The following is a 24,542-nucleotide window of genomic DNA, read 5'->3' as shown; positions in this document are numbered from 1 at the left end:
GACGAGGGAATTGAAGGATGGGTCAGCAAGTTTGCAGACGACACAAAGGTCGGAGGTGTCGTTGACAGTGTAGAGGGCTGTTGTAGGCTGCAGCGGGACATTGACAGGATGCAGAGATGGGCTGAGAGGTGGCAGATGGAGTTCAACCTGGATAAATGCGAGGTGATGCATTTTGGAAGGTCGAATTTGAAAGCTGAGTACAGGATTAAGGATAGGATTCTTGGCAGCGTGGAGGAACAGAGGGATCTTGGTGTGCAGATACATAGATCCCTTAAAATGGCCACCCAAGTGGACAGGGTTGTTAAGAAAGCATATGGTGTTTTGGCTTTCAGTTACAGGGGGATTGAGTTGAAGAGTCGTGAGATCTTGTTGCAGCTCTATAAAACTTTGGTTAGACCGCACTTGGAATACTGCGTCCAGTTCTGGTCGCCCTATTATAGGAAAGATGTGGATGCTTTGGAGAGGGTTCAGAGGAGGTTTACCAGGATGCTGCCTGGACTGGAGGGCTTATCTTATGAAGAGAGGTTGACTGAGCTCGGTCTCTTTTCATTGGAGAAAAGGAGGAGGAGAGGGGACCTAATTGAGGTATACAAGATAATGAGAGGCATAGATAGAGTTGATAGCCAGAGACTATTTCCCAGGGCAGAAATGGCTAGCATGAGGGGTCATAGTTTTAAGCTGGTTGGTGGAAAGTATAGAGGGGATGTCAGAGGCAGGTTCTTTACGCAGAGAGTTGTGAGAGCATGGAATGCGTTGCCAGCAGCAGTTGTGGAAGCAAGGTCATTGGGGTCATTTAAGAGACTGCTGGACATGTATATGGTCACAGAAATTTGAGGGTGCATACATGAGGATCAATGGTCGGCACAACATTGTGGGCTGAAGGGCCTTTTCTGTGCTGTACTGTTCTATGTTCTATGTTCTGTGTTCTAACTGTGGGCACTGTCAATCAGCAACAAAAGCAGAAGTTGCTGGAAAAGCTCAGCAGGTCTGGCAGCATCAGTGAAGAGTGAGATCTGAGGAAGGGTCACAGGACGCGAAACATTAACTCTGACATTGTCTATGTCATAGTGAGTTATGTCGATTGCTTCAGCAAAATCCAACCAACTCTGAATGAAAATCAATGCTTAAGAAATATCCAAAACATCCGCTGTCCCCGTTGTGGCTTCCTCCACATTGGGGAAACGATGCAGAGGCTTGGGGACCGCTTTTCAGAATACCTACACTCAGTTTGCAATAAACAACTGCACCTCCCAGTCACGAACCATTTCAACTCCCCCTCCCATTCCTGAGAGGACATGTCCAACCTGGACCTCCTGCAGTGCCATAATGACGCCACCCGAAGGTTGCAGGAACAGCAACTCATATTCTGCTTGGGAACCCTGCAGCCCAATGGTATCAGTGTGGATTTCACAAGCTTCCAAATCTCCTGTCCTCCCACTGCATCCCAAAACCAGCCCAGCTCGTCCCTGCCTCCCTCACCTATTCTTCCTCTCACCCATCCCCCCTCCCACCTCATGCCGCACCCCTATTTCCCCTCATCCCGCTCCCTTGACCTGTCCGGCCTCCCCAGACTGACCTATCCCCTCCCTGCCTCCCTACCCATACTCTCCTCTCCACCTATCTTCTCCTCCATCCATCTTCCATCCGCCTCCCCCTCTCTCCCTATTTATTCCAGAACCCGCACCCCCTCCCCATTTTCTGAAGAAGGTTCTCGGACCGAAACGTCAGCTTTTGTGCTCCTGAGATGCTGCTTGGCCTGCTGTCTTCATCCAGTTCCACACGGTGTTATCTCGCATTCTCCAGCATCTGCAGTTCCCATTATCTCTCCAAAACAAAGGCTGCTGTCTTTCAAAACCTAATCTCAGATTTTGCAGATAGTCCTTACCCTGAAAAAATACCAAATATGGATAAACAGGAAAACTGGAGGTGAAACCATTCAAAAAATTTTCATTGGCACAACAAGTGTTCCAACTGTAAAAGCAGGTTAAGCACCTGTATATAAGGAAACTTTAAACAGTCACTTACAGCCAACAAATGTGAGAAATTTCTATTTCTTGCTGGATTACCAATTTTGCTGTTGGGAAAATAGGCCTAGGCTTAGCAATGTAAATTCAAACAAGATAGCACCCTCTCAGAACTCAACACTCAGTCGTAGAGTTCTGTTTTCACAGGTTGGCGTATAATAGCATCAAGCACAATACACCAAATCTTCTTTGGTACCTTTTCCTTCCATAAAACTGCTTTTAGTAGATGCGCACAGAAATCATTTTATACACGTTGAACAGTTGGTAAGTTCAAGAGGCCAGTTCCAGCACTTGGACTTGCATCTGCTTCATCATCAAAACAGAACAAAATAAAGACCCACTCTTTGTAAGTCACGTTTTCCATTTTTAGTGACAAGGTGAAGTGCGAGAACTGCTCACTTGATGTTAAAAACTCCTAAGTATGTACCTATATATTTCAATTCTGTGAAATATGTGGAATGAGTTCGAGAGAAGGATTAATTTTCTTGTGCTGGGAGAGAGCTGGGACAGATAAAATAGGTTGAATGGCCTCCTCCCATGCTAAAAATGTCCATAACTGTTCTTGGCCCTGCGAAATTGAAGTGGCCATCCTTTCATTATGACTGTGAGACGCAGCATGTTACGATAGATGGCACAATGAAGAAATCCTTTGTTATTAATGAATTTTTCAGCACTAGGCATTCTTCCGAAGTCAAATGTTCGATATGTACCTGTTGCACTGACTTGGTTCCAAACAGTTATAATGTGGAGGTGTTGGTGTTGGACTAGGATAGACAAAGTCAGAGCTCACATGACATCAGGTTATAATCTGACAGGTTTATTTGAAATCACACAAGCTTTGGGAGTGCAGTCCCTTCATCAGGTGCGGTCAGGGAGGAAAACACACAGTCACACAATTGATAAGCAGACAGATCAAAACATCACACAACTGGTGTGAGTGGAGTGTCAGATAATAAGTCTTCATCCAGGATGTTTGTTTGTTTGCAGATATTTTGTTGAAGAAACACACAACTTGTAGTTACAGTCAGTGTGGTATCTTATAAATTCTTGCTTTTGAAATAAAGGTTAAAACTCTCAGACAGATTCTGAACACAAGCCTCTAAACTACAAGTCAGAGTCTGACCTGAGATGTCACCTTTTGTACATTCCTGTTGCGCTGCCTGATTATCATGACAACACAGCACTGACATTGACTTTATAAACGCTTTACTTGCCTCGAACACTCTTGGTCACCTGTATAGAGTTATTATCTGACACTCCACTCACGCCAATTCTATGATCTTTTGATCTCTCTGCTGATAAGCTGTGTCTCTCTGTGGTCACCTCACTAACTGCACCTGATGAAGGGGCTGCACTCCAAAAGCTTGTGTGATTTCAAATGAACCTGTTGGACTATAAGCTGGTGTCATGTGACTTCTGACTTCAAACACTTAGAGAATGTGTTTTCAATCCTACCGTGACTTGACAATAAGTCAACTTCTTAAAATTTATAAAATGAGAATGTCAAGTGAAGTATGTCTAACCTTGAGCGTTTAAAAAAGGAAATATTACAACCACAGTCCAGTCAGACAGTAAAGACAGAAGGAATGATTGAATCGACTGTGTCTGACACCACACAATTAATCCCCCTGATGGAAGAAAGGTTGGCTGCGTTCTCTTTCTTCAGAAACGTCCAGCTAATACCACCTTACTACTGCTTGTTTTATTCATCTGATGTTCCATCTAATTCCTTGCAGTCTTGGTCAAACCTTCATGTAATTTATTCAAATTTTCAATGAAATAAATTTAACTTTATATTCCACAATTTTAACATCTCCTTTGAAGGTTTGAACAGTTCAGTTCGTACAGTGCACATGTTGTGTTATTAATTGGAGAACATGGTGGAAAAATCAAGATATATTGACAAGTAAACAAATGGCTAACTTCTGTTTCCTTGTCAGTAATGTCTTTTGAACAGAACATTAAGTTGCGCAACGATGTAGAGATAACAATTTAAAACTGGGAAGACCACTTTGTGGTCCCCACACCAATCTCTATTCACGACCTACTGATTGCATTACTCCGCCTTGGCAACAATGTAATATTACGCTTGTCTCAGCACAACCTTGGCATCTTGTTAATCCCATGATGAACGTCCGACCACACATTCATGCAATCCCTGAAGCTGTCTCTTTACATCTTTTCAATCCTGCCTACCTGTCTCTTGTCTTGGCTCATTAGCAGTGAAACCTTCATCTGGAACTACTTCACTTCTGGACCTGACAATTCCAATGCATTCCCTGTTGGAGTCCCACATTTGCCCATTGAAAACTTGACGTCGTCTAAAACTCTACTGCCCGAGTCTCACCTTGAACCAAATCCTCTTCTCTGTACTTTCTACCTGACTGATACTATTAACAGTAATTTTATTAAATTCTCATTTTTGTTTACAAATCCTTCCTTGGCTATGCCTATCGCTATTTTCGTAATCTCCACCAGTCCAACTATACTTCAGGATATCTGCACTCGTCTAATTATGTCCTCTTGCCCACTCTTGATTTCAAACGGCCCACTACGAGTTGCCAAACATTTAATTGTGTCGGCTTCAAACCCAAGAAGAGACTTCCTACACCTTCAGCGAGCAAACTCACATCCCGAACCTCAACCCGAGCAACAAATCTTCTCAAAACTCGCTAACTTCCTACACCTCTTAGCCTCTGTACGTTTTCTCTTTTAAGGCACTTTTTAAAACAATCCTCTTTCATCAAGCTCTTGACAGTCAGAACTAACAACTTAATAAGGCTCAGAGATAATTCATCCTCTGATGAAGGGTCTAGGCCCGAAACGTCAGCTTTTGTGCTCCTGAGATGCTGCTTGGCCTGCTGTGTTCATCCAGCCTCACATTTTATCATCTTAATAAGGCTCAGTTGTATTCTGGGATTGTGAATACTCCTTTCAGACGCCTTCAAAGTTACCCTCCATTAAAGAGATTTTCTAAGTGGTTCAAGTCATTGCCAAGCAGAGGGGGACGAATTGGGGAGTTACTTCAAAGAGCTATGATATGCCAAACGACCTCCTTCCACACTGGCCAACTCTGATTCTACAAAAACAAAAATGATTTTCCGACTTGGGAAGATCCCTCAAAAATGTCACAAGTAAAAATGTCACAAGCAGAGTCGAGCTGCTGAGATGATAGACCAGGATTTAGGGGTACCAGGAGTGATAGTATGCTGAACACAATCAAATTTTGAGGTTGTAGAATGATGTGGTCTTCAGCATTTTTGACACTTGGACCATTTTCCTTCCTTTCCACAGAACAAGTCAAATAGCGGCAGCACAATGTTGCATGGCCGCTCAAGCCTGCTCCACCGTCGATGATGATTGTGGCTGGTCTTCCACATCAATTAAACTTTTGCTCATATCTCATCCTCTTCTCAAAACATCGATCTATTCACGTGTAGTATCCCTCTTGCTAACTTCATGAGAATTCATTCCAATCACTGAACTCCCAACGCTGACCCACCCCAGGTCAAAAAATTCAGCTGAGATCAGGAACTGATCTCGCCTGTATGGCTGAGCTGGCTTTTAAAAAGTTTGCCAGTGAGAAACAGTCATTAAAAAAAATAATTGCATGGATTGCTCTCCAATCCTAAACTCTATTCAAATTCAGTTGGTTTGTGATGCAGAGTGATGCCCTGCAGAGAAGGCTCAATTGCCGTACCAGTGAGCTTACCACAAAGGGTCTTCGCCTCAACCGCTCTTCTTGACTGAGGCATGGTGATCTTCAGGTTAAATCATAACCAGTTGTCTCTCTCTAAGGAGTCGCCAAATGGCGTGCTAAGACTTTACCTTTAACCCTGATAACATGGCAACAAGCAGATAACTCAGCTGATGTCACTGACTAATAGAATCCTCAATTATACTGATATTCATGTTGTGATATCATCAGAAGGCATGCTCAACTAAGTTTTAATTTGCAAATTCAGTTAACAACCATTCAATCAATATTACTGAAGTACTCATATTACTGATCGTCTCGATACAACATTCTGGTTACATCTGTTCATAAGTGAAGTGTAATGTCATTGCACTTACTGTGGTTTTATCAATGTGATCCTGCAATGAGTCAATAAGCAGGTCACCCACAGGTTGCCAATCAGTGTGGACCCCCTCAGCTGTTATCACATGAGCCTCAAGATCATCCAGCGCTTTCTGCAGTTCTTGAAGTTTCTCCAACGCCTTTTCCACCTGTTTCTGCCAGTTGCTCGCACGGGTTTTCAATTGCTCCCAATTTTCCTTCACTTCTGTTGACTGTTTGCGGACAGCTTTGGCAATTCTCTGGGCTCTCTCTTCCGGGGTAGGTTCTGGAAATATGAAGTGCAAATAATTTATCAACTGTTCATGATTTTGATCGATAGATTTTCTTTCTAAACCCCTTTCCTTTGAAAGGTCTCTCTGGACTTTCTCCTGAAATTGGGATATATAAGACTGAAGCACATCAATGATAAATTCTGTAATTAGCTAGCAGGTCGTGGAGCCATGAACAGAGAATCACAGAGAACCAATACAAAGCCAAATAAAATTCCGCAGATATTTGAAATTTGTCACTACCAAGGAAGCTTTAAAAAAGGAAAAGGATTAGTGACTAAATGGGTACAATTCTCAACAAAAGATTTGAAAAATCCTTTCAGTGTATCTTTCGTAGCTGTGAGACAAACATCCAACACAAACCAACTTTCATCTTTCAGGACTGGCAAGTTAGAATGATAAACCCAAAGTCTACCCTGCATAGTTCTCTCTCGAACTCACTTAATGAGGTTGTTAAGAGATGTAGAGATAACAAAGTGTGCAGCTGGATGAACACAGCAGGCCAAGCAGCATCTGAGGAGCACAAAAGCTGACATGTTGGGCCGAGACCTTTCATCAGAAAAGGGGGAGGGGGAGAGAGTTCTGAAATAAATAGTGAGAGAGGGGGAGGCGGATCAAAGATGGATAGAGGAGAAGATAGGTGGAGAGGAGACAGACAAGTTAAAGAGGTGGGGATGGAGCCAGCAGAGGTGAATGTAGGTGGGGAGGTAGGGAGGGGAGAGGTCAGTCCGGGGAGGACGAACAGGTCTCCGGGGCGGGAAGAGGTTAGGAGGCAGGAAATGGGGGTGGGGTTTGAGGTGGCAGGATGGGATAGGTGGGCTGGTTTTGGGATGCGGGAGGGGGAGGGGTGATTTTGAAGCTTGTCAAGTCCACATTGATACCATGGAGTGCAGGGTTCCCAAGCGCAATATGAGGTGCTGCTCCTGCAACCTTCAGGTGGCATCGTTGTGGCACTGCAGGAGGCCCAGGATGGACATGTTACCTGAGGATTGGTAGGGAGAGTCGAAACAGTTCACGACTGGGAGGTGCAGTTCTTTAGTGCAAACTGAGCACAGGTGAAGCGGTCCCCAAACCTCTGTTTGGTTTCCCCGATGTAGAGGGGGCCACAATGGCAACAGTGGATACAGTCTACCACATGAGCAGATGTGCAGGTAAACATCTGTTTGATGAGGAAATTCTTCCTGGGGCCTGGGATGGGGGGGAGGTATCGGGACCAGTGAATTTTAAACGTTGTGATGACAACATTTATGGATATGCAGGGAAAAGTGCTGGGTGTCGGGAGTGCTAGAGGGGAGTGTGGAGCGGATAAGGGGGTCACCTAAGGGTGGTGGGAAAAACGTCTTTGGTGGTGGGGTCGGATTGCGGATGGCAGAAGGGTCGGAGGACGACGCATTGAATACAGATGTTGGTGGGGTGGTACGTGAGGACGACGAGGACACTGTTTTGGTAGTTATTATGGGGTGCGGGTGAGAGGGATGAGTTGTGGGAAACGCGGGTGACACGGTCGAGGGTGTTTTTGACCACTGAGGAGGGGGAAGTTCCGGTCCTTGAACAACCCTCAACAGTTTCTCTTTCAATTCCTCCCACTTCCTACAGACAAAGAGGGTGGCCAGGGTAGCCAAATGGGCCCAAGCTATGCCTGCCTCTTTGGAGGTTACATGGAACGCTCCCTCTTCCGTACCGACACTGGCCCTCAACCCCACCTCTTCCTCCGTTACATTGATGACTGTATCGGCACCGCCTCGTGTTCCCACAAGGGGCTCTAACAGTTCATCCACTTCACCAACACCTTCCTCCCCAACTTGAAGTTAACCTGGACAATCTCTGATACCTCTCTCTCCTACCTGGACCACTCTATTTCCAACCACTGAGAAACAAATATCCATTTGAACTCCACCAATTCCCACAGCTACCAAGATTACACCTCCTCCCACCATATTCCTGCAACAATTCATCCCCTATTCCCCATTCCTTTGCCTCTGCATCTGCACTCACAGGATGAGGTATTCTATTCCTGTATATCTCAGATGTCCTCATTTTTCAAGGACCACAACTTGCCCCGCTCTGTGGTTGATAACGCCCTCGACCGTGTCTCCAGCATTTCCTGCAACAAATCCCTCTCACCCCACCCCGCAACAACCAAAACAAAGTCTCCCTCGTCCTGACGTACCACCCCACCAACCTCCGGATACAACGCATCATCCTTCGAAACTTTCAGATTCTCTGGGAGGCTACGGAGGAGGTGGCGGAGCCTTGGGCCTTGATCTTTGAATCCTCATCGTCTACAGGTTTAGTACCAGAAGGCTGGAGGGTTGCACATGTTGAGCCCTTGTTCAAAGAGGGCAGGAGAGATGACCCAGGTCATTATAAACCCAGTGAGCCTTCCGTCTGTTGCAGGAAAAGTTTTGGAAAGGATTATAAGAGAGAGGATTTATAATCATCAAGCAAGCACCAATTTGATGGGAGATAGTCAACATGGATTTGTCAAGGGCAGGTCGTGTCTCACAAGCCTCATTGAGTAATTTTGGAAGGTGACCAAGCACGTGGATGAGGGTCGGGCAGTTGACGTGGTGCACATGGACTTCAGTAAAGCCTTCGATAAGGTTCCACATGGTAGGCTATTGGAGAAAACATGGAGACATGGGATTGGGGGAGATTTAGCAGGGTGGATTAGAAACTGGCTTTGGCGAAGGAGGCAACCAGTGGTGGTTGATAGAAAATATTCAGCCTGGAGTCTGGTTACTACTGGTTTGTCTCAAGGATCTGTTTTGGGACCACTGCTGTTTGTCATTTTTATAAATGACTTGGACGGAGGCATTGGTAGATCGGTTAGTAAGTTTGCAGATGACACTCAAGTCGGTGGAGTGGTGGACAATGTGGAAGAATGTTGCAGGTGACAGGTAGACTTGGATGAACTGCAGAATTGGGCGGAAAGGTGGCAGATGGAGTTCAATGCGGATAAATGTGAGGTGATTCACTTTGGGATGAATAATAGGAAGGCAGAATATTGGGTCAATGGAAAGATTCTTGGTAGTGTTGCTGTGCAGAGGGTGTCCATCTATGTCGATCCCTGAAAATTGCCATCCAGGTTGATAGTGCTGTGAAGGCGGCTTCCGGTGTTTTAGGTTTTCTTGGCAGTGGGATTGAGATCCAGAGCAACTGTCCAAAAAACTGGTGCGGTCTCATTTGGAATATTGCGTACAGTTCTGGTCGCCCCATTACAGGAAGGATGTGGAAGCATTGGAAAAGGTGCAGAGGAGATGTTGCCTGGTCCGGAGTGAAGGTCTTCTGAAGAAAGGCTGAGGGACTTGGGTCTGTGCTCATTGGAGAGAAGGTGGTTCAGAGGAGATTTAATAGAGACATACAAGATGATCAGTGGATGAGACAGGGTGGACAGTGTGGGTCTTTTTCCGAGGATGATGACGTCAGCTTGTATGAGGGGGCACAGCTAAACAGTGAGGGATAATAGATTTGAGATAGATATCAGAGGCAGGTTCTTTACTCAGAGAGTGGTAAGGATGTGGAACCCCCTGCCTGCCAATGCAGTTAGCTCAGCCACATTAGGGGCATTTCAACAGTCCTCGGATAAGCATATGGATGATAATGGGATCGTGTCGGGGGATGGGCTTAGATTAGCTCACTGGTCCATCCACATCATCGCAATGAGCAAAAAAGCACACCGTTGTCTCTACTTCACAGGAGGCTAAGGCAATTGCGTGTGCCCACAAGGGCAACTTTCATTGATGTACCACAGAAAGCATCCTATCTGGATGCATATCACAGCACGGTTCCTCTAGCAAAACAATCCCTAATTATTATGGCTCCTGCCTTTCTTCTTCCAGGCAGAATTGGTTCTGCTTTGTCATAACTAATGTGGGAGAAAATCCACGCTCAGTCTAAGTTAATTCTTCCAACAATTCAGATACCATGGAATACTGAGCAATGAGTTGGTGTGTGAGAAAAAGAGAGAGAGAGAGAGAGAGAGAGAGAGAGAGAGAGAGGGAGAGGGAGAGAGAGAGAGAGAGAGAGAGAGAAAGAAAGCCAGAGAGGTTGGGGGGTGGGGGAGGGAGAGAGAGCGCGCGAGAGAGAGAGCGCGCGAGAGAGAGACAGCGCGAGAGAGAGAGACAGCGCGAGAGAGAGAGACAGCGCGAGAGAGAGAGACAGCGCGAGAGAGAGAGACAGCGCGAGAGAGAGCGCGAGACAGAGAGAGAGAGAGCGCGAGACAGAGAGAGAGAGAGCGCGAGACAGAGAGATGGGCGATGAGGGAGAGAGGGAGAGACAGACAGACAGAATAGGTGACAGAATGTGAGTGTGTGAGCGCCTGCATCAGACACTGAGAGAGATGTTGCTCAGGTGGAGATAGTTGAGAGTGTCGATCACCAACAATCTCTCCTGGTCCACCCAGATCGTCGCAATGGGCAAAAAAGCACACCAAATGTCTCTATTTCCCCAGCAGGCGAAGGTAATTTGGAGTGTCCGCAAGGTCAACTTTCATTCATGTACCAGAGAAAGCATCCTATCTGGATGCATGTCACAGCATGGTTTGGCAACAGCTCTTCCTAAGACCACAAGAAACTGCAGAGTCATGAACACAGCATAGTCCATCATGCAAACCAGCCTTCCATTCGTTGATTCCACCTCTACTTCCCGCTGCCTCGGGAAAGAAACTGACATAATCAAAGGCCCTTCTCACCCCACAATTACACTCTCTTCTCCCTTTTTCTGAAGGGAAGATGTAAAAAAAGTTTGTATACATGCGTGAAAAGATTCAAGAACAGCTTCTTCACCGCTGTTATTGGACATCTGAATAGGACACTGAAAAGCTTAAATCTAATTTTGATCTTGCTCTCTGTGCATCTTCTCTGTAGCTGTCACTATGTTCCGTTTCATTAATGCGCCTTGTTTGATATCACCTGTCTATACTGCATGCAGAAGAAAACTTTACACTGTACCTGGGCACATGTGACAATTATGACTCAAATCAAGCTAATAAAATGTGAGGCTGGATGAACACAGCAGGCCAAGCAGCATCTCAGGAGCACAAAAGCTGACGTTTCGGGCCAAGACCCTTCATCAGAGATGCTGCTTGGCCTGCTGTGTTCATCCAGCCTCACATTTTATTATCTTGGATTCTCCAGCATCTGCATCTCCCATTATCTCTGACTCAAATCAAATTGACTGTGTGCAAGAGAGAGGTGAGCATATGATTGTGCTCAAGAGTGCAAAGACAGTGCATGAAAGTGTGTGTGTGCGCACGACAGAATGTGTGTGCCAGTGACTGTGCTTGAGAGTGTGTGAAAGGGAGTTCGCACAAGAAGGGAGTGTTACAGCATGCATGAGGGAGTGAGTGTGTCTGTAAGTGTGAGTGAGCTTGACAGCAAGTGAATTTGCAAACCTAAGTGTGTGAGGGAGAGATTTGTGGTAGTGTGTGTGTACTTGAGAGTGAGAGCATTGGCAAAAGATCCTGCGACAGTGCATGCAAGTGTGCCACAGAATGTGTGCAAGACCGTGTACGACTGTGTGACGGTATGGAGTATGAATGAGTGAGAATGTGACAGAGTGTGTTCGTGAGAGACTGTGTTCCTGACTTTTTTTTGTGTGTGTTTAGTGTGTTTGTGCATGAGGGACAGAATATGCATGTGCAACATAGTGTGACTGTGAACCTCTGTTGGTGCCTGTGAGTGAAGTGATGGGGGAGAACAGGGAGAGGAGAGATAAAGACAGAGAGAGAGGGAGACAGAGAGAGAGAGGCAGAGAGAGAGAGAGAGAGAGAGAGAGAGAGAGAGAGAGAGAGACAGAGAGACAGAGAGAGAGAGAGAGAGAGAGAGAGAGAGAGAGAGAGAGAGAGAGAGGGGGAGAGAGAGAGAGAGAGAGAGAGAGAGAGAGAGAGAGAGAGAGAGAGGGAGAGAGAGAGAGAGAGAGAGCATGAGAGAGAGAGAGAGAGAGAGAGAGAGAGAGTGCATGAGAGAGAGAGAGAGAGAGCGCATGAGAGAGAGATGAGATGAGGAATTAGAAATGATGGGTGGTCAATACCTGGAGGAAAAAAAGAACAGTGTGTGAGTGTTAAGAGAAGCCGCTGGATGTAATACGGAGGCTATTGTTTTATTGATTGTACTAAATGAAAAGCAAGTGTCACCTCTCAGTGTTAGGGGACAGGAGATGTGCATTGGAGAAGGAGATATCGTCAGCCTTGTCAGAGACAGCAGACAAGTTGCAAATGCATAGAAACTGACATTAAAGCTTTCTTCTCAATGTGTAAAGAGGTGAGACAAATATGACGAGTCAATATTGTACCTTTGCGCTCAGTAAAATCATAGAATCATGAATCAGAGAACCCTCACAGTGTGGAAACAGGTCGGTCAGCCCAACATGTCCACACTGCCCCTCACAGCATCCCACCCAGACCCATCCACCTGTAACTCACCTAACCTACACATCACTGAACACCGTGGGAAATTTAGCATGGCCAATCCACCGACCTTGCACATCTTTTGACTGTGGGAGCAAACTCGAGCACCCGGACAAAACCCATGCAGGCACATGGAGAATGTGCAAACTCCACACAGAAAGTCACCAAAGGGTGGAATTGAGACAGTGGTGTGAACCAGAGCCACTGTGCTCTATATTATGCGAATTCAGCTGCAAGAATTTTTTTTTAAAGAAGGGAAACTCACCATCGTCACAGGATTAGAGTGGTTTCAATCTTCTATCAGCTTTGAGAACCTTATCCATATCTGCCTTCACAAGGGCAAGGTGATGGTAATGGTGTGAGACCGGTTAGTATGCAGCAGCTCGCCGTGCAAAACATTAACGGCACTTTCATTGCTTTTTTCCTAGGGGCATAACAGAAAGACAAGAACATGAAAAAATCCTGAAATCTTTCTCCAATTTCAATCTCAAAGGGACCATCCGTTCCTCAAAAGTCATAACCAAACTGAACATGGGCCTCCTGCAGTGCCACAAATGATGCCACCCCAAAGTTGCAGGAACAGCAACTCATATTCCACTTGGGAACCCTGCAGCACAATGGACGTGGCTGACAGCTCTGTCAACCACGAATGCAAGGAATGCTCAGTTGAGGAAGAATGCAGACATTTCGGAATCCCTCCAGCAGAAGATGATATCATTAGAACAAATGGATCTGTCTGGACAGTCCTGTTTGTAGATTTTGGGAAGTAAGACTCTATTGTTTGTCATCCAGGATATGGTTGAGTGATCATATTCAGACTGAAGAGACCAAGAATGTGAGGCTGGAGAACGGGTGCAGAACCATGCCTCTCGGAATTCCTGTGCGTGTCTATGCTTGGCTTGGGCTACTACGGTTACCTTGTCGCAGTGTCCTCTGAGAGGCGTGATTCTACACCCATAATGCAACCAACAAACAGATACAATTGGACCCCCACACACAAACCCATACAGATCAAAACCGGAAATGACAGTACTCATGGTAACAGACTGGACAGTGTCAATTCCAGACAGAGTAGAATAACATCGTTTCATTGGAGGCTGTACTGATGATGTCACCGACCATGGTGACGAAACGTCTGAATGAGAAGAAGCCAGCTCGGCGAGCAAGTTCACAACCTCAATCAGAGAACTGGCTGTTTTGAACTACCTTGTTCAAGAGTTTCAGTTTTGATTTTGAATGTTAAATCTCGCTCCCACATCGGGATGGAGGATTACTGTTAACAGCTGCATTCTAACTAATTCATATCGAATCATTATTGTTTTGACCAGTCTTCGGGTCAGGCTCCCTCGGTGACTGAGTCTCCCAAATTGTTAAGTTCCCTCGTGAAAGACTCCCCTTCTTTACACACCCAACTAGATCCACCTCAGTTGGTATGAATTAAGCTGATTAAAAAGGATCTTTGTCTTGTGGATACCTTCCTATGTTTCAGAAGGAGTCAAGATAACTCAGGGTGACACGGTGACTCAGTAGTTAGTAACGCTACCTCACAGCACCAGGGACCCGAGTTCCATTCCAGCCTCGGATGACTGTCTGTGTGGAGTTTGCACATTCTCCCCTTGTCTGTGTGGGTTTCTGCTGGGTGCTCTGGTTTCCTCCCACAGTCCAGAGATGTGCAGGTTAGGTGGATTGGCAATGCTGAATTACCCACAGTGCCCACGGATGTGTAGGTTAGGTACATTAGCCATGGGAAATGCAGGCTGACAGGGATAGAGGAGGGGAATGGGGATGGGTCGAGGTGGAATGCTCTTTGGAGGGTTGCTGTGGGCTTGTTGAACTGAGTGGCCTGTTTCCACACTGGGGATTCTATAAAACTAGCTTCTCCTGAACTCGTGAGAGAGTGAGTTTATCAATTGCTAAATGCAACAAGTCATAAGGCACCACAAATATGCACAAGTTAGAAACAAGAAATTAGCTCAAAAACCATAAAAGTTAAGAGGGATACGGATACTTCAGCCTTTGGATTGTTTGTGAAGAATAGAAAGTGGGATGTTGTGGCCACTAAGTTGGGCGATCCCCGTAATGTTGATATGAATTCAGCAGTTAATTTTGAGATTCTTGTTGAAATTCTTTTGACCCTGTTTCCCTTTTGACATTGCCCAGGTTTGCAGAGCTCAGACCAAGAGATTTTCTTTTCTTCTTACCTGCAGCATATGGCGATGAAACGGCTGTCCCAGAGCCGTGACCTCCGCAACTCCTGAGACCACACGAGCACATTCGCCCAGGAATACACACGGACTGAGACGAAAGAACTATCGGGATAACTTTCTCTATTGAACATAAGTTTGTTATTACTTTCTCTATTGAACATAAGTTTGTTATTAATTTGTTATTATTACTTGAAGTGAGCTTTCTGCTTTAGTATTGAGTGGGTGTTCAGATAAGTGGGGTATGGATGCTAGGGCAGTTGCTTGCTCCTCCTGCAAAATGTGGCAGTTGGGAGATGTGGCACACGTCTCCGCTGGCTACATCTGCGGGAAGTGCACCCAGCTACAGCTCCTTGAAAACCGTGTTAGGGAAATGGAGCTGGAGCTGGATGAACTACGGATCATTCGGGAGGCAGAGGGGGTAATTGAGAGGAGTTATCGGGAGTTGGTCACTCCTAAGGCTCAGGACGAGGATAGATGGGTTACAGTTAGGGGGAGGAAAGGGGACAGACAGACAGTGCAGAGATCCCCTGTGGGCATTCCCCTCAGCAATAAGTATACCGTTTTGGATACTGCTGGGGGGGTTGACCTACCAGAGGAAAGCCATAGTAGTCAGTTCTCTGGCACTGAGCCTGACACTGTGGCAAAGAAGGGAAGGGGGCAGAATAGAAAAGTACTCGTGGTAGGGGACTCGATAGTTAGGGGAATCGACAGGAGATTTTGTGGGCAAGATCGGGATTCCCGGAAGGTATGTTGCCTCCCTGGTGCCAGGGTCCGGGACGTCTCCGATCGGGTGTATAAAGTTCTGAAAGGGGAGGGTGAACAGCCAGAAATCGTGTTACATATTGGCACAAATGATATAGCCAGAAATAGGTTTGAGGATATAAAAAGTGATTTCAGGGAGTTAGGATGGAAGCTGCAGAGCAGGACGAACAGAGTAGTGTTCTCTGGTTTACTACCGGTGCCACGAGATAGCGAGGTGAGGAACAGGGAGCGGGCGCAGCTGAACACGTGGCTACGCAGCTGGTGTAGGAGGGAGGGTTTCAGATATGTTGATAATTGGGATGCCTTCTGGGGAAGGTGGGACCTGTACAAGAAGGACGGGTTGCATCTGAACTGGAAGGGGACCAATGTCCTGGGTGGAAGGTTTGCTCGAGTAGTTCGAGAGGGTTTAAACTAGTATGGCAGGGGGGTGGGAACCTGAGCTGTATACCAGAGGTGAGCGTTGATGCAGGTGAGGCGGTAGCAAGAGGTAGACCAGCTAGTGGGAAGGATTTTCCTGGGAAGGAACCAAGGGATCGGTTAAAGTGTGTTTGCTTTAATGCAAGGAGTATCAGGAATAAAAGTGATGAACTTAGAGCATGGATCAGTACCTGGTGCTATGATGTTGTGGCCATAACAGAGACATGGGTTTCTCATGGGCTGGAATGGTTGCTGGATATTCCAGGGTTTAGAACATTTAAAAAGAATAGGGAGGGGGCAAAAAGAGGGGGGGGTGTAGCACTACTAATCAGAGAGGGTATCACAGCTACAGAAGCTTCCATTGTCGAGGAAGATCTGCCTACTGAGTCAGTATGGGTGGAAATTAGGAACAGCAAGGGAGTAGTCACCTCGTTAGGGGTTTACTACAGGCCCCCCAATAGCAGCAGGGAGATTGTAGAAAGCATAGGTCGACAGATTTTGGAAAAGTGTGGACGCAGTAGGGTTGTTGTAATGGGTGACTTTAACTTTCCTAATATTGATTGGAACCTCCTTCGAGCAGAAGATTTGAATGGAGCTGTTTTTGTAAGGTGTGTTCAGGAGGGTTTCCTAACGCAGTACGTTGACAGGCCGACGAGGGGAGAGGCCATTCTAGACTTGGTGCTCGGAAACGAGCCGGGGCAGGTATCAGATCTTGTGGTGGGAGAGCATTTTGGTGATAGTGACCATAACACTCTCTCATTCTACATAGCTATGGAGAAGGAGAGGATTAGGCAGAATGGGAGGATATTTAATTGGGGAAGAGGAAACTATGATGCGATTAGACACGAGTTAGGAAGCATGGACTGGGAGCAGTTGTTCCATGGTAAGGGAACTATAGACATGTGGAGATGGTTTAAGGAACAGTTGTTGGGAGTGATGAGTAAATATGTCCCTCTGAGACAGGCAAGACGGGGTAAGATAAAGGAACCTTGGATGACGAGAGCGGTGGAGCTTCTAGTGAAAAGGAAGAAGGTAGCTTACATAAGGTGGAGGAAGCTAGGGTCAAGTTCAGCTAGAGAGGATTACATGCAGGCAAGGAAGGAGCTCAAAAATGGTCTGAGGAGAGCCAGGAGGGGGCACGAGAAAGGCTTGGCAGAAGGAATCCGGGAAAACACAAAGGCATTTTACACTTACGTGAGGAATAAGAGAATGGTCAAAGAAAGAGTAGGGCCGATCAGGGATAGCATAGGGAACTTGTGTGTGGAGCCTGAGGAGGTAGGGGAAGCCCTAAATGAGTTTTTTGCTTCTGTCTTTACGAAAGAAACGACCTGTGTAGTGAATGAAACCTTTGAAGAGCAGGTGTGCATGCTGGAATGGATAGAGATAGAGGAAGCTGATGTACTGAAAATTTTGTCAAACATTAAGATTGACAAGTCGCCAGGCCCGGATCAGATTTGTCCTCGGCTGCTTTGGGAAGCGAGAAATGCAATTGCTTCGCCACTTGCGAAGATCTTTGCATCCTCGCTCTCCACTGGAGTCGTACCTGAGGACTGGAGAGAGGCAAATGTAATTCCTCTCTTCAAGAAAGGAAATAGGGAAATCCCCGGCAATTATAGACCGGTAAGTCTCACGTCTGTCGTCTGCAAGGTGTTAGAAAGGATTCTGAGGGATAAGATTTATGACCATCTGGAAGAGCATGGCTTGATCAAATACAGTCAACACGGCTTTGTGAGGGGTAGGTCATGCCTTACAAACCTTATCGAGTTTTTTGAGGATGTGACTAGTAAGGTTGATGAGGGTCAAGCTGTGGATGTGGTGTATATGGACTTCAGTAAGGCATTTGATAAGGTTCCCCATGGAAGGCTCATTCAGAAGGTCAGGAGGAATGGGATACAGGGGAACTTAGCTGCTTGGATACAGAATTGGCTGGCCAACAGAAGACAGCGAGTGGTAGTAGAAGGAAAATATTCTGCCTGGAAGTCAGTGGTGAGTGGGGTTCCACAGGGCTCTGTCCTTGGGCCTCTACTGTTTGTAATTTTTATTAATGACTTGGACGAGGGAATTGAAGGATGGGTCAGCAAGTTTGCAGACGACACAAAGGTCGGAGGTGTCGTTGACAGTGTAGAGGGCTGTTGTAGGCTGCAGCGGGACATTGACAGGATGCAGAGATGGGCTGAGAGGTGGCAGATGGAGTTCAACCTGGATAAATGCGAGGTGATGCATTTTGGAAGGTCGAATTTGAAAGCTGAGTACAGGATTAAGGATAGGATTCTTGGCAGCGTGGAGGAACAGAGGGATCTTGGTGTGCAGATACATAGATCCCTTAAAATGGCCACCCAAGTGGACAGGGTTGTTAAGAAAGCATATGGTGTTTTGGCTTTCATTAACAGGGGGATTGAGTTTAAGAGTCGTGAGATCTTGTTGCAGCTCTATAAAACTTTGGTTAGACCGCACTTGGAATACTGCGTCCAGTTCTGGGCGCCCTATTATAGGAAAGATGTGGATGCTTTGGAGAGGGTTCAGAGGAGGTTTACCAGGATGCTGCCTGGACTGGAGGGCTTATCTTATGAAGAGAGGTTGACTGAGCTCGGTCTCTTTTCATTGGAGAAAAGAAGGAGGAGAGGGGACCTAATTGAGGTATACAAGATAATGAGAGGCATAGATAGAGTCGATAGCCAGAGACTATTTCCCAGGGCAGAGATGGCTAGCACGAGGGGTCATAGTTTTAAGCTGGTTGGTGGAAAGTATAGAGGGGATGTCAGAGGCAGGTTCTTTACGCAGAGAGTTGTGAGAGCATGGAATGCGTTGCCAGCAGCAGTTGTGGAAGCAAGGTCATTGGGGTCATTTAAGAGACTGCTGGACATGCATATGGTCACAGAAATTTGAGGGTGCATCCATGAGGATCAATGGTCGGCACAACATTGTGGGCTGAAGGGCCTGTTCTGTGCTGTACTGTTCTATGTTCTATGTTCTAACAATACTCAGCGTGGTACTGGAAAATACAGCATGTACAAACAGAAAACAGCTGTAAATAGTGTCAAGAGGTGAAATCAAGTGATAAAGCTAAATTCATGGCTCTTTGCTTGCGTGCTCATTGTATTCAGAACAAAATCAACAAATTAATAGCACATTTCTAGGTTGACGGGCATGATTTTATAGCTATTACAAAGACATGGTTACAAGGAGGTCAACACTGGAGCTAAGTGCGCAGGGCTATACGACATTCCAAAAAGACAGGCAGGAGGGAAAGTGACTGTTCGCAAAGAAATTAGTATGAGAGCAAGAAACGATCTTGGATCGGAAGATGTAGAATCCAATTTTATTTATTTGTTAATGGGAGGAGGACATCCCTAGCTACGCAGTGTTTATTGTCCATCCCCAATTGCCCAGGGGACAGTTCAAAGTCAATCATATTGCTGTGGGTCTGCAGTCACGTGGGCCAGATCATGTCAGGGTGGCAGTTTCCTTCCCTAAAGCACATCAGTGAACCAGTTGAGTTTTTCTGACATTTGGCAATGAATTCATGGTCATCATTATATTCTTAATTCATGATTTTCTTTTATATTGAATTCAAATTCCACCATCTGCTGTGCTGGGATTTGAACACAGGTCCCCAGAATGTTATCTCAGTCTCTGAATTAACAGTCCAGCAATAATACCACTAGGCCATTTCCTCCCCCATCGTGGAACAAGAAAGCCTGCAGCTGATTCCCACTTGGGAAAAACAGTGAACCAGGAGCTTCTTAAATGGGTAATCGCATCTCCTTACATTTTAAGACAGCCATGGATAATCAGGACCTTGTGGGAAGGGACGAAATTGGGGGAGGGAAAATTACATCAGTGTTAGGTAGGAGCTGAGCAGTATTAATTGGGAGGAGCTTTTATTGAACAAGTCAACATTTGATCCGTGGGAGTTATTGAAAGACCTGCTCTTCAGTTCAGAACTGGCCTATTCCAGGGAAGGAGGAATGACAAGGATGGCAATCTAAGGACGTACGGACATAAGAAATAAAACAGGAGTAGGCCATCTGTCTCTTCCAGCTCGTTCCGCTGATCTTTTTTGCGGACTCAGCTCCACTTACCCTCCCATTCACCATAACCCTCAATTCCTTTCCTGTTCAAAGATCTATCTGTTTTGCCTTTCAAAACATTCAACAAGGGAACCTCAACTGTTTCAGTGGGCAGAGAATTCCACAGATTCACAACCCTTTGGATGAAGAAGCTCATCCTCAACTCAGTTTTAAATCTGTTCACACTTATTTTGAGGCTGTGCCCCCGAGTTGGAATTTCGCCCATCAGTGGAAACAATTTCCGATCCATTTGTTTCATAATTTTAAAAGTTTCTATTAGATCACCCCTCATTCTTCTAAATTCCAGTGACTGCAATCCTAGTCTACCGCATCTCTCCCCATACAGCAACATTTTTAATTCTGGAATCAACCTCGTGAACCTCCTTTACACCCCCTCCAGTGCCAGGACATGCTTTCTCAAGTGAGGAGACTAAAACTGTACAAACTACCCCACACCAAGCCTCACCAGCACCCAAAACAACTGTAGCACACCCTCCCGATTTTTAAACTGCATCACTCTCGCAATGAAGGACACTATTCCATTTGCTGTCTCAATTACCAGCCGCATCTGCAAACTACCTGATTCAGACACAAGGCTGCCCAGCTCCCTCTAGGAGCAGCATGCTACAATTTTTCACCATTTTAGCAAGACTCCATTTTTCCATAATTGCTACCAAAATGGATACCCTCACATCTACCATCATTGGACTCCATCTGCTAGGCCCTTGTCCATTCACTTAAACTTTCTGCATCCTTCCGCAGATTTTCATCGTCCTCTTCAGACTTTACTCTCTCACTCATTTTAGTGTCATCTGCGAACATAGAAAAATACAGTGCAGAACAGGTCCTTCGGCCCTCCATGTTGCGCCAACCTGCGAACTAATCTAAGCCCGTTCCCTCACACTATCCCATCATCATCTATATGCTTATCCAAGGACTGTTCAAATGCCCTGAATGTGGCTGAGTTAACTGCATTGGCAGGCAGGGCATTCCACGCCCTTACCACTCTCTGGGTAAAGAACCTGCCTCTGACATCTGTCTTCAATCCATCACCCCTCAATTGTAGCTGAGCCCCCTCGTACAAGCCAACATCATCATCCTAGGAAAAAGACTCTCACCGTCCACCCTGACTCATCTTTCTCTGATCGTCTTGTATGTTTCTATTAAAGGCCCTCTTAGCCTTCTTCTCTCCAATGAGGACAGACTCGAGTCGCTCAGCCTTCTCTCATAAGACCTTCACTCCAGACCAGGCAACATCCTGGTAAATCTCCTCTGCTCCTTTTCCAATGCTTCCGAATTCGTCCCGCAATGGAGCGACCAGAACAGGTCGCACGAGCGTTTTGTGCAGTTGCAGCATGACATCACGGCTCTGGTACTCAATCCCTCTACAAATAAAGTCTAACACACCGCATGCCTTCTTCACAGCACTATCAACATGGGTGGCAACTTTCAGAGATCTATGCACATGGACGCCAAGGTCCCTCTGCACATCCACACTACCAAGAATCTTTCCATTGGCCCAGTATTGTACCTTCCTATTATTCCTCCCAAAGCGAATCACCTCACATTGAACTCCATTTGCCACCTTTCCGCCCAATTTTGCACTTTATCCAAGTCTCCCTGCAACATGCGACATTCTTCCACATTGTCCACCACTCCACCGACTTTAGTGTCATTTGCAAACTTACTAACCCATCCACCTATGCCTGCGTCCAAGTCATTTATAGAAATGACAAACAGCAGTGGGCCAAAAACAGATCCTTGAGGCACACCACGAGGAACCGGACTCCAGGCTGAATATTTTCCATCAAACACCACTGGTTGCCTTTTTACCGAAAGCCAGTTTCTAATCCAAACTGCTAAATCTCCCTCAATCACATGGCTCCGTATTTTCTCCAATAGCCTACCATGTGGAACCTTATCAAAGGCTTTACTGAAGTCCATGTACACTACGTCAACTGGCCTTCTCTCATCCACATGCTTGGTCACCTCCTCAAAATCTCCATGAGGTTTGTGAGACACGACCTGCCCTTGACAAATCCATGTTGACTATCGCCAATCAAATTGTTGCTTCCGAGATGATTATAAACCCGATCTCTTATAACCCTTTCCAAAACTTTTCCTGCAACAGACGAAAGGTTCACTGGCTGTAATTGCCTGGCTCATCTCTACTGCCCTTCTTGAACAAGGGCACAACATTTGCAATCCTCCAGTCCTCTGGTGTTAAACCTGCAGACAATGAGGACTCAAAGATCAAAGCCAAGGGCTCCGCCACCTCCTCCCGAGCTTTCCAGAGAATTCTCGGAAAAATCCTCTCAGGCCCAGGGGATTTATCTAGCTTCACACCTTCTAGAATTGATAACATCTCCTCCTTACTAACCTGAATCCTTTCAAGTCTAATAGCACGTATCTCAGTCGTCTCCTCGATGATATTCTCCTCTTCCTCAGTGAAAACAGATGAGAAATATTCAGTTAGCACCTCTCCGATCTCTACCCGGTCCACACACAACTTCCCACTTCTGTCTTTGATTGGTCCTATTCCTACCCCAGTCATCCTTATATTCCTCATATACCTTGAGAAAACTTTACGGTTCTCCTCTATTCTACCTGCGAATGACTGCTCAGGACCCCTCCGTGCTCTTCTTAACTCTCTCTTTAAATCCTTTCTTGCTCATCTGTAATTCTCCATCGCATCAACTGATCCATCTCATCTCAACATCACATAAACCTCGCTCTTCTGCTTAACACGAGATACAATTTCTTTAGTAAACCATGGTTCCCCTACCTTATCACTGACCCCTGCCTGACAGGGACGTACCTATCAAGGACACGCAATATCTGTTACTTAAACCAGCTCCCCATTTCGATTGTCCCCATCCCCTGCCTCCTAAGTCTTGCCCAATTATAATTGCCTTCCCCCATCTGTAAGTCTTGCCCTGTGGCATGTTCCTCTCCCACTCCATCGCTAAACTAAACGTAACCGAATTATGGTCACTCTCTCCAAAGTGCTCATCTACCACTAAATCAAACACCTGGCCTGGTTCACTGTCAAGTACCAGATCCAGTGTGGCCTCCCCTCTTGTCGGCCCTTCGACGTACCGTGTCGGGAAACGCTCCTGCGTGCATTGGACGAAAACTCATCCATCCGACGTACGAGGGTTACAGCATTTCCAGTCAATGTTTAGGAAGTTAAAGTCTCCCATAATGACCACCCTGTTCCTTTCACTCCTGCCCAGAATCGTTTTGCCAATCCTCTCCTTCAGATCCCTGGAACTTTGCAGAGGCCTATTAAAAAACTCCGAGCAGCGTGGCCTCTCCTCTCCTGTTTCTTACATCAGCCCATACCACCTCAGTAGACCAGTCCTCCTCAAAAGTTTTTTCAGCCTCCGTTATACTGTCCTCGACAAACAAAGCCACACCTCCCCCTTTTTTCCCACCTTACCTGATCTTACTCAAAGATCTGAACCCTGGAACCTGCAACATCCAATCCTGACCCTGCTCTATCCATGTCTCCGTAATGGCCACAACATCGAAGCCCCAGGTACCTATCCATGCTGCAACCTCACCTCGCTTATTCCGGATACTCCTGGCAGTCAAGTAGACACACTTCAATTCAGCTTGCTGTTTGCCAGCACACTCCTGTGACACTGAGATCCTGTCCATGTCCTCTCTATTCTCTTTCTCCTGTGTACTGAAACTACACCACAGTTTCCCATCCCCTTGCTAAGCTAGTTTAAATCCACCCGAACAGCACTAGCAAATTTCCCGCCCAGGATATGAGTGCCCCTCTGGTTGAAGTGGAGACCGTCCTGTTTGTACAGGTCCCACCTTCCTCAGAATGAGCCCCAATTGTCCATGTACCTGAAGCCCTCCCACCTGCAGCATCCCTGCAGCCACGTGTTCAGCTGAAATCTCTCCCTGTTCTTTGCCTCGCTATCACTTGGCACGGGTAACAAGCCAGAGATAACCACTCCGTTTGTTTGAGCTCTCAGCTTCCAGCGGAGCTCCCTGAAATCTTGCCTGACATCCCTATCCCTCTTTCTACCTATGTCGTTGGTACCTATGTCGTTGGTACCTATGTGGACCATGGCTTGGGGCTGGTCACCCTCTCCCTTCAGGACCCCAAAGACACTATCCGAGATAACACGGACGCTAGCACCTGGAGGCAACGCACCAATCGTGAGTCTCTTCGGTTCCAAACAAGCCTTCTATGTGTCCCTCTAACTATTCAGTCCCCAATGACTAACGCTCTCCTCCTATACCCCCTTCCCTTCGTTGCAAGAGCGACAGACTCTGTGCCAGAGAC

General features: G+C 46.2%; 1 long non-coding RNA gene across 4 annotated transcripts in view; it reads right to left on the bottom strand.

Annotated features, from left to right (window-relative positions):
• LOC132207768 (uncharacterized) overlaps positions 1-24,542 on the bottom strand; it is a 290,900-nt gene that overhangs the window by 254,521 nt on the left and 11,837 nt on the right. The window contains exons 1-4 of one of the 4 annotated variants that reach the window (XR_009443794.1): positions 14,982-15,096; positions 13,046-13,204; positions 6,099-6,367; positions 1,513-1,886 (exon numbers count right to left, since the gene is read on the bottom strand). This is a non-coding gene — a long non-coding RNA (uncharacterized LOC132207768). Of the gene's footprint in view, positions 1-1,512; positions 1,887-6,094; positions 6,368-13,045; positions 13,205-14,981; positions 15,097-24,542 lie in introns of those variants that run through there. The other 3 variants (XR_009443793.1, XR_009443795.1, XR_009443796.1) reach the window with 3 other exon arrangements.

Source organism: Stegostoma tigrinum, unplaced genomic scaffold (assembly GCF_030684315.1).
Source record: "Stegostoma tigrinum isolate sSteTig4 unplaced genomic scaffold, sSteTig4.hap1 scaffold_152, whole genome shotgun sequence".
In the NCBI taxonomy this organism is placed as follows: domain Eukaryota; kingdom Metazoa; phylum Chordata; class Chondrichthyes; order Orectolobiformes; family Stegostomatidae; genus Stegostoma; species Stegostoma tigrinum.
The sequence above is the reverse complement of the archived record's forward strand: the minus strand, read 5'-3'. Positions and strand labels throughout refer to the sequence as shown.